The 10,123-nt window shown below is 48.1% G+C and overlaps 1 pseudogene; it reads left to right on the top strand.

The window, feature by feature from the left end:
- The window catches only part of LOC136539303 (actin-related protein 2/3 complex subunit 2A-like), a 190,280-nt pseudogene that overhangs the window by 105,410 nt on the left and 74,747 nt on the right, over positions 1–10,123 (top strand).

The raw sequence follows: 10,123 nt of genomic DNA, 5'->3' as shown, positions 1-10,123 counted from the left end.
CTTTCTCCCATCTGTAACCCCTACTCCCCCTTGGTTTATAAAAGGGAGGGCAGGGCACCCCACTAAGGGGACAGATCGATTCCACACATAACACACAACCAAGTAGCAATCGAGCTCTTGGCATCCTTTCAACCTTTCCATCAGAGACTTGGGACCTGTCCCTCTCTCAACCATTTGTACCCTCTACTATGAACCTTTTTCGGTACTAATAATACCAACAGCAGCAAACTAGATGTAGGGACATTTAGCCCAAACCAGTATAAACCTCGTGTCCTTTAGTACACCATCCGGGCCTAACGTGCAACAAATATAAATTTACTAGTTGGTGTTTGTTCAAAACACTGACAGGAGATGAACTGGCTTAGGGCAGCCGAACAGTCGGTGAGCCTTTATACGCCCTTGATGTTGCGTATCGGGCCCATGTTGGAGATGGCCATGATTTTTCGGGGTTGGCTTCGATGTCACGCTCGGACATGATGTATCTGAGCAGCTTCCCCTTTGGAACCCCAAAAACACATTTTTAGGATTCAATTTGAAGCTGAACCTTTGGAGGTTCGCGAATGTTGTGGCCAAGTTTGCGATCAGGTCGCTAGCTTGAGCCATTTTCACCACTACATCATCTACATTGACAACAATTGTTGGTTTCAGCCGCTCGACTTGGTTAGGTTGGTCAGGCGGGTCGATTTGGTTTGCGAAGCATTGCTTCATGCACCATTGATAGGTGGCGCCAGTGTTCTTCAGACCAAAAGGCATGGTTACATAATAGTATGAACCATACGAGGTGATGAATCTAGTTGTGACCTAGTCGAACTCTTTCATCATGATCTGGTGGTAGCCTGAGTAGGCATCCAGGAAGGAGAGGATTTCGCACCCTAAGGTGGAGTCGACTATCTGATCTATGCATGGTAAAGGGAAGTGATCCTTTGGGAACACCTTATTGAGGCCAGTATAGTCAACACACATTCTCCACTTCCTATTCTTCTTTTTCACAAGAACAGGATTAGCTAGCCAGTCAGAGTGGTATACCTCTTTGATGAATCCGGCTACCAAAAGTTTGGTGGGCTTTCATCATCTATGGCCCTGTGCCTTTCATCATCAAAGTGACACACGCATTGCTTGGCAGGCTTTGAGCCTGAAACAATGCGTAACACGTGCTCGGTGACCTCCCTTGGTATGCCCGGCATGTCAGAAGGCTTCCATGCGAAGACATCACGATTTGCGCAAAGGAAGTCAGTGAGCTCGCTTTCCTATTTGGCTAGGAGTTTGGTCCCAATCCGCACCATCTTGGTCAAGTCGGTGGGGTCGATCTCCACCACCTTTGTTTCCTCAGTCGGATGGAAGGCACTCGAGAAGGTTGTCCTATTGCAGTTAGGGACTACTGCAGTCACTGAATTCTTGAGCTTCGGGAGCTCGACAGAGTTGATGATGGCAATGGCGAGCTCATAATGTTTGCGGTCGCACGTGTAGGCATGCGAGAAGATACTACCTACGATGATGACGCCGTTCGGCCCTGGCATCTTCAGCTTGAGTTAGGTGTTGTTGGGGATCACCATGAACTTGGCGTAGCATGGCCGTCCCAAAATGGCGTGGTAGGACCCTAGAAAGTCCACTACCTCGAAGGCTAGGACCTCTGAGCGGAAGTTAGCGCAGTCACCAAATGTGACAGGTAGGTCGATCTACCTGAGTGGATACGCCTACGCCCCTGGGATCGTGTCGTGGAAGGGAGAGCTCACTGAGTAGAGCTCCAACTGGGGGATACGCATGGCGTCGAGGGTGTCAACATAGAGAATGTTGAGGCCATTGCTTCCGTCCATCAGCACCTTGGTGAGGCGCTTCTTGCAAATGATGGGGTCAACGATGAGCGAGTAGTGACCTGGTCGGGTGATGTGGGAAGGTTGGTCTCTCTAATTAAAAGTGATCGGGGAGTCTGACCAGCTAAGGAAAGAGGGGATGGCCGACTCAGCAGCGTATGCCTCTCTATAGCGTACCTTGTGCTAGCGCTTCGAGTGGATAGCGTCAAATCCCCCAAAGATCATGAGGCATTCATTGAGGTCAAGGAAGTTGTCTTCATCCTTGCCCGCCGTGCCTCATTCGTGTCCACCGCCTCCTTGCCTTTCCCTTCCTTTGGCTTGGCGGCTTGCCACAGGAAGCGCTTGAGGAGCTCGTAGTCCTTGTAGAGGTGTTTGATGGGATAGGCGTGGTTGGTGCATGGACTCTCCATGAGCTTGTCGCAGTGGTCAGGCTAGCCCTACTAGGGCTGCTTGCCTGCTCGGTCAGCCACAGTGACCAAAGCTAGGTTGGCCAGTCGGTGCCAATCCTTCTTGTTCTTCTTGCCCTTTTGTGTGGAGCAGCACTCGCCTTGGTCCTTGCGCTTGGCCTTGCCCCTATCTCGACCGCCGCTGAAGACCACCCCGACTGCCTCCTCATCGAAGCCATGGTTCGTGGCGATGTCGAGCAGGTCATGGGTGGTATGGAGCTTCACACAACCGAGCTTGTGGATCAAGGACTCGCAGGTTGTCCTAGAGAGGAACGTGCTGATGACGTCCACATCGATGACATCAGGAAGGGAGTTGCACTGCTCTAAGAACCTACAGATGTAATCCTGTAGGGACTTGTTAGGCTCTTACTGGTAGCTCTTGAGGTCCCAAGAATTCCTAGGATGGACATACGTCCCGTAGAAATTTCTAACAAAGACTCTCTTGAGATCCGCCCAATCGTGGATGCTGTCAGGCGGAAGGAATTTGAGCCATGCTCAAACATGCTCCCCCACATAGATGGGGAGGTATTGGATGATGAAGTAGTCATCATATACTCCTCCAGCTCGGTAGGCAAGCTAGAAGTCTTCGAGCCATATACCAGGGTTTATCTCCCTGGTGTACCTAGCGATTTTGGTGGGCGATCGGAAGCGCTGTGGGAATGACACTTTCTGGATGCGACGATGAAAGGCCCATGGCCTCGGGCTATCTGGGCTGGAGCTCTAGTCATTTGGTCGGCCACCATGCCTAGGGTGCATGTTCTCGCACTCCTCGATGGCCAGGTTGGGGCTCATGCTGCCTGCTCTCGCCACCATTCAATGGGTGTTATCATCATGTCGGGCATGGCATCAATTGTTGATGACGCTATGAGCATCACGGTTTAGCCCAAGCCATTTGTGCATAGGTGGTTGGTGTCGAGCGAGTGCTGGGTTGGGCTGCAGTGCATCCATGGCTTCCTGCTCCATGCCCAGCAACTACTGCGATGAGTGGATAGAGCGATTCGACTAGTGTTGTAACACCCAAAATTCTACTACAAATTAGCAATTAAATTCTTGCCTTTTAATACATTTTCTAGGTATTTCTAACTTAGGCCAAATAATAAATATTGTATAAATAAAATAAACTATAAGTTTAGAAACTTGTTTGTTGCATTCATGTCGAATCATATGGTTTTTGATTGAGTGTAGGGCTAGATGATTTGAAATCGAATTCAAAACTTATTTGAATTTGGCTTAAAAATGGAAATGGAGAAAATAGAATTGAAAAAAGATTGGATTTGAAAAGAATTCATCTTCTCTTTTTTCAGCCCAACCGAAGCAGGCCAGCCCTTCCTATTTTTTTCCCCGCGCTGGAATCAACTGGCGGCCTGTCTCGGCGGCCTACCCCGCATCAGCGCTCTGGCCCGCACCGCACGTGGCCTAGCCTGCTGCCCAGCCTTTCTTCCTCCCACACGCAGCCCTTCTAGCCAGCTCGGTGGCCCACCGTTCCGCCTGGCCTAGCTCAGCCGCGGCCTGCCTCGGCTTTGCCCGCACGCACTGTTTCCCTTCTCCCTCGCTGTAGGCCAGGACCTGCTCGTCAGCGCGCACCCGCACGCGCTTTGCCCTTCTCCCTCACTGCCCCACTGGCCCACCCGTCAGTCACGTCCTCTTCCTTTCCTTTCTTCCTCGATGCCCCTTTCCTTTTCTCTGCCCATCAATGGCGCAACCCCGATCGGCAAGCCGCCGCGCCCATATGGAAGGCCACCGGCGCCCAGGTATGGAAAGCGCCGAATCTACCCCGCTCCCCTTCCTTTCACGTCGTAGCCCGCCCGCCTATAAAGCTCCAGCCAAGCCCCGTTTTCTCCCCATTCCTCTGCCCACATCCAACATCTCACCACCACCGGCTAACCCCTCCTCCCGAGCGCAAAACTCGACGCCGACGCCGCTTGGAGCTTCGCCATGACCACCCGCGTCCAAAGGTACCTATGCCACATCCTTTTGGTCACGGAAACCCTGGATTTGAACTCACCTGCATGCCTTTCTCTCTCCAGAGCCCTGCCGCCATCAACCGCACCTCTGGACCTGCCCCGAGCGCCGAGATCTTCCCCAATGGATTCCCGGTGAGCTCCTGACCGTCCCCGTGCCCTCAGTTCATGATTTGGCACCTTGGACAGCCGTACCGACAATGCCAGTTCGCACCGGCCATGGCGCCACCGGCATCGTCCTCTTCCCTGGCGAGCCACTGCCCTGCCCTCACCCCTGCGCCGCTAGATGTCGAATGAACGGTTGAGATTGCGTACCCCTTTGGGGTTAAGTGGCCGGTCCACCGTGGACTCGTGGACCCGACACACCGTGCCGCGTCAGCGCGCCCACGCCCGCGTGGTGCACCGCACCCAGTGAGCAGCTGCCACGTGTCGCCCTGGTCAACCGTCGGGTCAAACCCCCAGTCAGCAGCGCCTATTTTATAGATTAGCCCCTCAGTTTTTAGTGAATCAACCCGCAGTCCAGTTCAGTTCAAATTAATTTTTATTCAGTCCTGTTTTTATTCGTTCAAGTCCCTATAGTTTCCAGAAATAGTATGCCCAGTCCAAATTTCATTTAAATTCAGATTTTTAATTGTTTTAATTCAAAAATAGGTTTAGTTTATTTATAGAATTGCCATTACATCTTATTTCATGCATAACTTTCACGTTTTAAGTCCGATTTGAGTGATTCTTTCGCTCACGTATTCGTAGCAATGCGTAGAATAGATCTGTAAACTTTTCAACATATGTTTTCACTGTTTGGTGTACTGTTCTAATGGAGGTCTATCTTGTATGCATGTAATGATTGGAATGATGCTTGATTGATGATTGGATCACGATTAGAGGGTGAGCCATTTGAGGTGACTGAGGACCCCCAGCAGGATCAGCAGTACTCCCAGGATGACTTTGAGGAAGGCAAGTGTACCAAAGGGCCCTTGTTACCTATGAACTACTACCACTTACATTCATGCATGTGTTTAATTTGAATTGCCTTTAAGGACTTTACCTAGATAATTCCTTGTACCACATATCCTTGATACCTAGGTATATTGGGTAGGCATTTTGGATAGATGCTGCAGCGCTTAACATGAAGTAATTGTTAAACATAATTAAAAGCTATATGCAATGTGATTAAATGGAACTTTTTAGCAATAGATAGGGGGCTGGAGTATGGGGTTGAGTACTCTAGTGCCTCTCCATAAGGACTTAATCCTGAAGCGGCAACCCAGGAGGGACCGTACAACCCCGAGTGTCACATGGCTCTGACTTTAACATATTATCTAGATTGTACAAGCTCATCTGTAGCTCCAGTAAGGGGTAAGAGGGTATCTTTCCTTTTTTCTGTTAGGGTGTGCACCGTGCTGCGATGCCCACGCGTGCCATTCCTTTGTAGCTACAACCTATTAGTGCAACTAGCTAAGGTTTCATAGTGAAACTCTGCCACACTTCCTGGGAAGAGGTGTAGTGGGTCTTGTGAACCCCGGCATTGGGAATCATGGCTCGGTGGGTAAAGATGTACAATTTCTACAGAAATAATTAACCTATTATAACAGCCATGCTCACGGATACGAGCGGTCTGGATCCTTCGAGATTAGTGGTTACTGTGGATGATGGATGGATGGGTTATGAGATAAAGCTTGATGATACTTTAATACCACTTGGGAATTGGGAATGTTCATTAAAGTAGTAACTCAGGATGCTAAAAATTGATCAACTAAAATTGCGAACCGCAGTCAAACAGTGTCAAGCCTATTTTGAGCCTCATAGAACCCTTTGATATACTTGCTAAGCATGGTGAGCTTACACTTGCTTTACATCCAATGAAAATCCTAGATGGGTAACAGATAATGGATATGAAGAATTTCCGGAGAATGTCCAGGACTACTAGGGAGGCGTTCACTAGTTGGAGTCCCTGTGGCAGTTGGGCTACTTATTCCGCTGTGTTTGTAATAATATTGCCTTCAAGCAAACTTTGTATTTAACTTTATGATGAGATATGCGATGTAATAAGTACTTTACTTTGATACTATTGCAATTTGTGATATATGTGTGTGTTTGGACATCCTGGGTGCACATATATGAGTACTTGGTTTTGCTTTGCAAAATTGGGTACGACAAATTGGTATCAGAGCTATAACTGACTGTAGGACGAACAACCTAGATAGAAATGGACGTTTCTAGGATTTCATTATCTTTATTTTACTACTTTTACTTTGCTATAAAATTTTTGCTTATATTATGTTCTTTATCTGTTGCCAAAAATTATTTTGTTCTAATACTCAACCTTTTCATTCTTGTAGATGGCCCGTACCAAGCAGACCCCACGCAAGAGGACCATCCTGATGCCCACTAGGAGGACCAGGTTCACTTTGGGCAAGCGTGTCCTGGCACATCTTGTGGAGGCTCTAAGGAACCAAGAGGAGGAACCACCTATGGAGGTGCCCATGGGGGAACCTCTGGAGGACTTGTTGGAGGATCTAATGGATGAAGAAACAGAAGAGGGACCCATGTTTGAGGGACCCATTGAGATAGAGGAGTCTGAGGAAGATCCCGAGGAAGTGCAGGAACAAGGTGGCCAGGAGGGAGCTAGTGACCCCGATGATGGAGATGGTTCTGATGATTCTGATGCTGATGGAGGTGATGATGGTGGAGACGGTGGAGATGGTGGAGACGATGGGGATGATGACAATGATGATGATCACAATGCACCGTTGGCTTAGGGATGGACTGCGGAAATCCACTATGACTTGGAGGGTGATGGCTACTACCACCCTGGGCTTCTCGCACTTGTACATCGCTACCACCCTGGAGGCACTGTTCAGTATAGGACGGAGCATTGGACCCACCCCGACTACACCGGCTTCTGGGAGACAGAAGTGTACATCCGAGAGGGGACTTGGGTGCGCTATATCCACCGCGCCACCACTGCATGACTTACACATGCGGCCATCATCAGGGATGCAGCTCGACAGGCGTTGATGGTCAACCGTGACCGTCACTTCGACGACATCGCCTGGGAGGATGACCGCTATCTTCCCCACCGTCGGAGCGGACAGTCTACGTGCAACATCGCTGCACCACTTGGAGAGGTGAACCTGAGGCTGAGGCCTACCCTGTTGTGCTTGGCTGAGACCCACACTGACTTGGATCAGGCCCTGGATGAGCTCGATGTTATGGGGAGGGCCTACATGCAGCTGGCTCGTGAGAACGCTACACTGAAGCAGCAGCTAGGAGGTCCAGATGTGGAAGATTCAGGAGTACCCGCTCAGTCACCCCCGAGGACCAGAGGAGAGTCTGGAGACCCCAGCACCAGCGCCAACATCGACCTGTATCCATAGGAGAGTCTTAAAAATATGTAATAAGCACGCGTAGCTACGCGAGAGAGTATTTAGTTTCTTTCTTTTAATGGTTGGACAAGTGTTAGTTGCATGGTTGGATGTTTATCATTATGAATAATGTTTGATTTGGATCTTTGATATGATTGTGATGACTTGTGGGCATGTCCACGGTCATTTAGTTAAGGTTAAGGTTTAAGGATATTATGAATAAATAGTTGGGTTTTGTTTTATCATGCTGTCCATTCTGTATCATTCGGAGCAGTCTGTCTTTATCAGTTCATATCTCATAATCTAGATACTCAAAGGTCATGAAATTTTTATGGAGATAAGTAGACTTCAACATCTTTCTTTTGGCTCTGGAATCACCTCAATAGCTATTACAAATTGTGAGATACAGCTGTTGTAAGTTGAGGTTTATGTGCTGTCAGAATTTCGGAACAGTACTGCTTATTGTCTGTATTTGACTAAGTAAACGTCAGAATCTGAAAAAGTGTTCTAAACAAAAGTTGTAGAGAATTTCATAAGATTTCCAGAAAGGTATGCTACGCAATCATATGATAAACAGAGAGTGAGATATGCTCGTTTTACAGCACAGCTGTTATCCAACTCGCTGGAAAAGTTCAGAGCAAATATCTTCTTGCATACCCTACATATATCTCTTGTCTACACCTACTCTTGTTGCACCAGTATCTTGTAAGAGTTATATGCTTGGACATGTGAGACTTATATGATGCATCTACAGATGGTGAACACCAGGAGGAACAACCAGGGAGGCGAGGAACCGCCGCCACCACCCCCAGTCACCATGGAGCAGCTGATGATGATGCAGACCTAGTTGCTTCAATAGATGGCCCAGAACATGCAGAACATGGGGCAAGGGAATGGGAATGCACCCCCTCATGTCAGAGATAAGAGGGGAGAGTTCCTGAAAGTACACCCACCTGTATTCAAGCACTCTACCGACCCACTCCAAGCTGATGATTGGCTACGTGCCATTGAGAGGCAACTAGAGATTGCCCAATGTGATGATAGGGAGAAAGTTTTATATGCTTCTGGACAGTTGCAGGGAGCTGCACAGGATTGGTGGGACTCATTCCGCTTCGGCCGCACCGAAGCAAATCCCATCACTTGGGCTGAGTTCCGCAGTGCCTTTCGCACTCACCATGTACCTACAGGACTGATGAAGCTGAAGAAGAAGGAGTTCTTGGCTCTCAAGCAGGGGAGCATGACTGTTGCTGAATATTGTGACAAGTTTATATAATTGTCATGGTATGCACCTACTAAGGTAGATGAGGATGGAAAGAGGCAGGAGCTATTTATGGAGGGCTTGAATGATGGTCTCCAGTACCAGCTGTTGTCTCATACCTTTGCTAACTTCCAGCAGCTGGTGGACAAAGCTTTAGTGATTGAGAACAAGCGCCGCCAGATGGAGGACAAAAAGAGGAAATTTCAAGGATAGCAATCCGGGAGCAACTCTCGCTTCTGTACCAACCCTCAACAAGCTCAACCTCAGCAGCGCTATCAAGGTCAGACAAGTCCCAACCGCAACCAGCAGCGTGCACAGCAGCAGCAGCAGTATAAGGCACCAGCTCAGTGCCAGCAGTAGCCCAACAATGTACCGGTGAGGAATAATGCCCCCAATGCTCCACAGAGGAATGGCGCACCAAAAGCGCCAAATGCAGTTAATGACAACAAGTGCTTCAATTGTGGAGAGTCAGGACATTACTCCAATAGATGCCCCAAGAAGATGGCTAACTCACAGCAGAACTATGTTTGGGGAAAGGTGAACCATGTTACTGCTGAAACAGCTCAGGAGGCACCGGATGTGGTGATCGATACGTTTCCGGTCAACTCAAACTCAGCTACAGTACTTTTTTATTCTGGTGCTTCGCATTCCTTCATAACATATACATTCATAAAGAAGCATGGTATTCCAGTAAGTGTTATGAAGAAACACATGTTAGTAAGCTCACCTAGTGGGGTAATGAAAGCAGAGTGGATATGCTTAGCTGCTAGTCTCAGCATAAGGGGGGTAGAATTTCAAGCAAATCTTGTAGTCATAAATTCATCGATGTCATCTTGGGTATGGATTGGCTAAGGTTACAGAAAGTAGTTATTAATTGTGGTAATAGTTCTGTGAATCTTATCACTTCAACTGGAGAAGAAGTGGTGTATGTGGCAACTCAGTCAGCTGCAAAAATCTACCGGGTTAATCAGTTGGAAGGCACAACCATAGAAGATATAAGGATAGTAAATGAGTACCCAGATGTCTTCCCTGAGGAATTGCCAGGTATGCCACCTGACTGAGACATTGAGTTTATAATTGAACTTTTACCTGGAACTGCACCCATAGCTAAGAGACCCTATAGAATGGGAGTGAATGAATTAACAGAACTTAAGAAACAATTAAGGGAATTGTTAGACAAGGGTTATGTTCAACCTAGTTCATCACCATGGGGTGCACCAATACTGTTTGTAGAAAAGAAGGATGGTACACAAAGGATGTGCATAGACCACCGGTCACTTAA

This window comes from Miscanthus floridulus, chromosome 2 (genome assembly GCF_019320115.1).
Source record: "Miscanthus floridulus cultivar M001 chromosome 2, ASM1932011v1, whole genome shotgun sequence".
Taxonomy (NCBI): domain Eukaryota; kingdom Viridiplantae; phylum Streptophyta; class Magnoliopsida; order Poales; family Poaceae; genus Miscanthus; species Miscanthus floridulus.
Note: the sequence above shows the minus strand (reverse complement) of the source record. Positions and strands in the feature narration are given on the sequence as shown.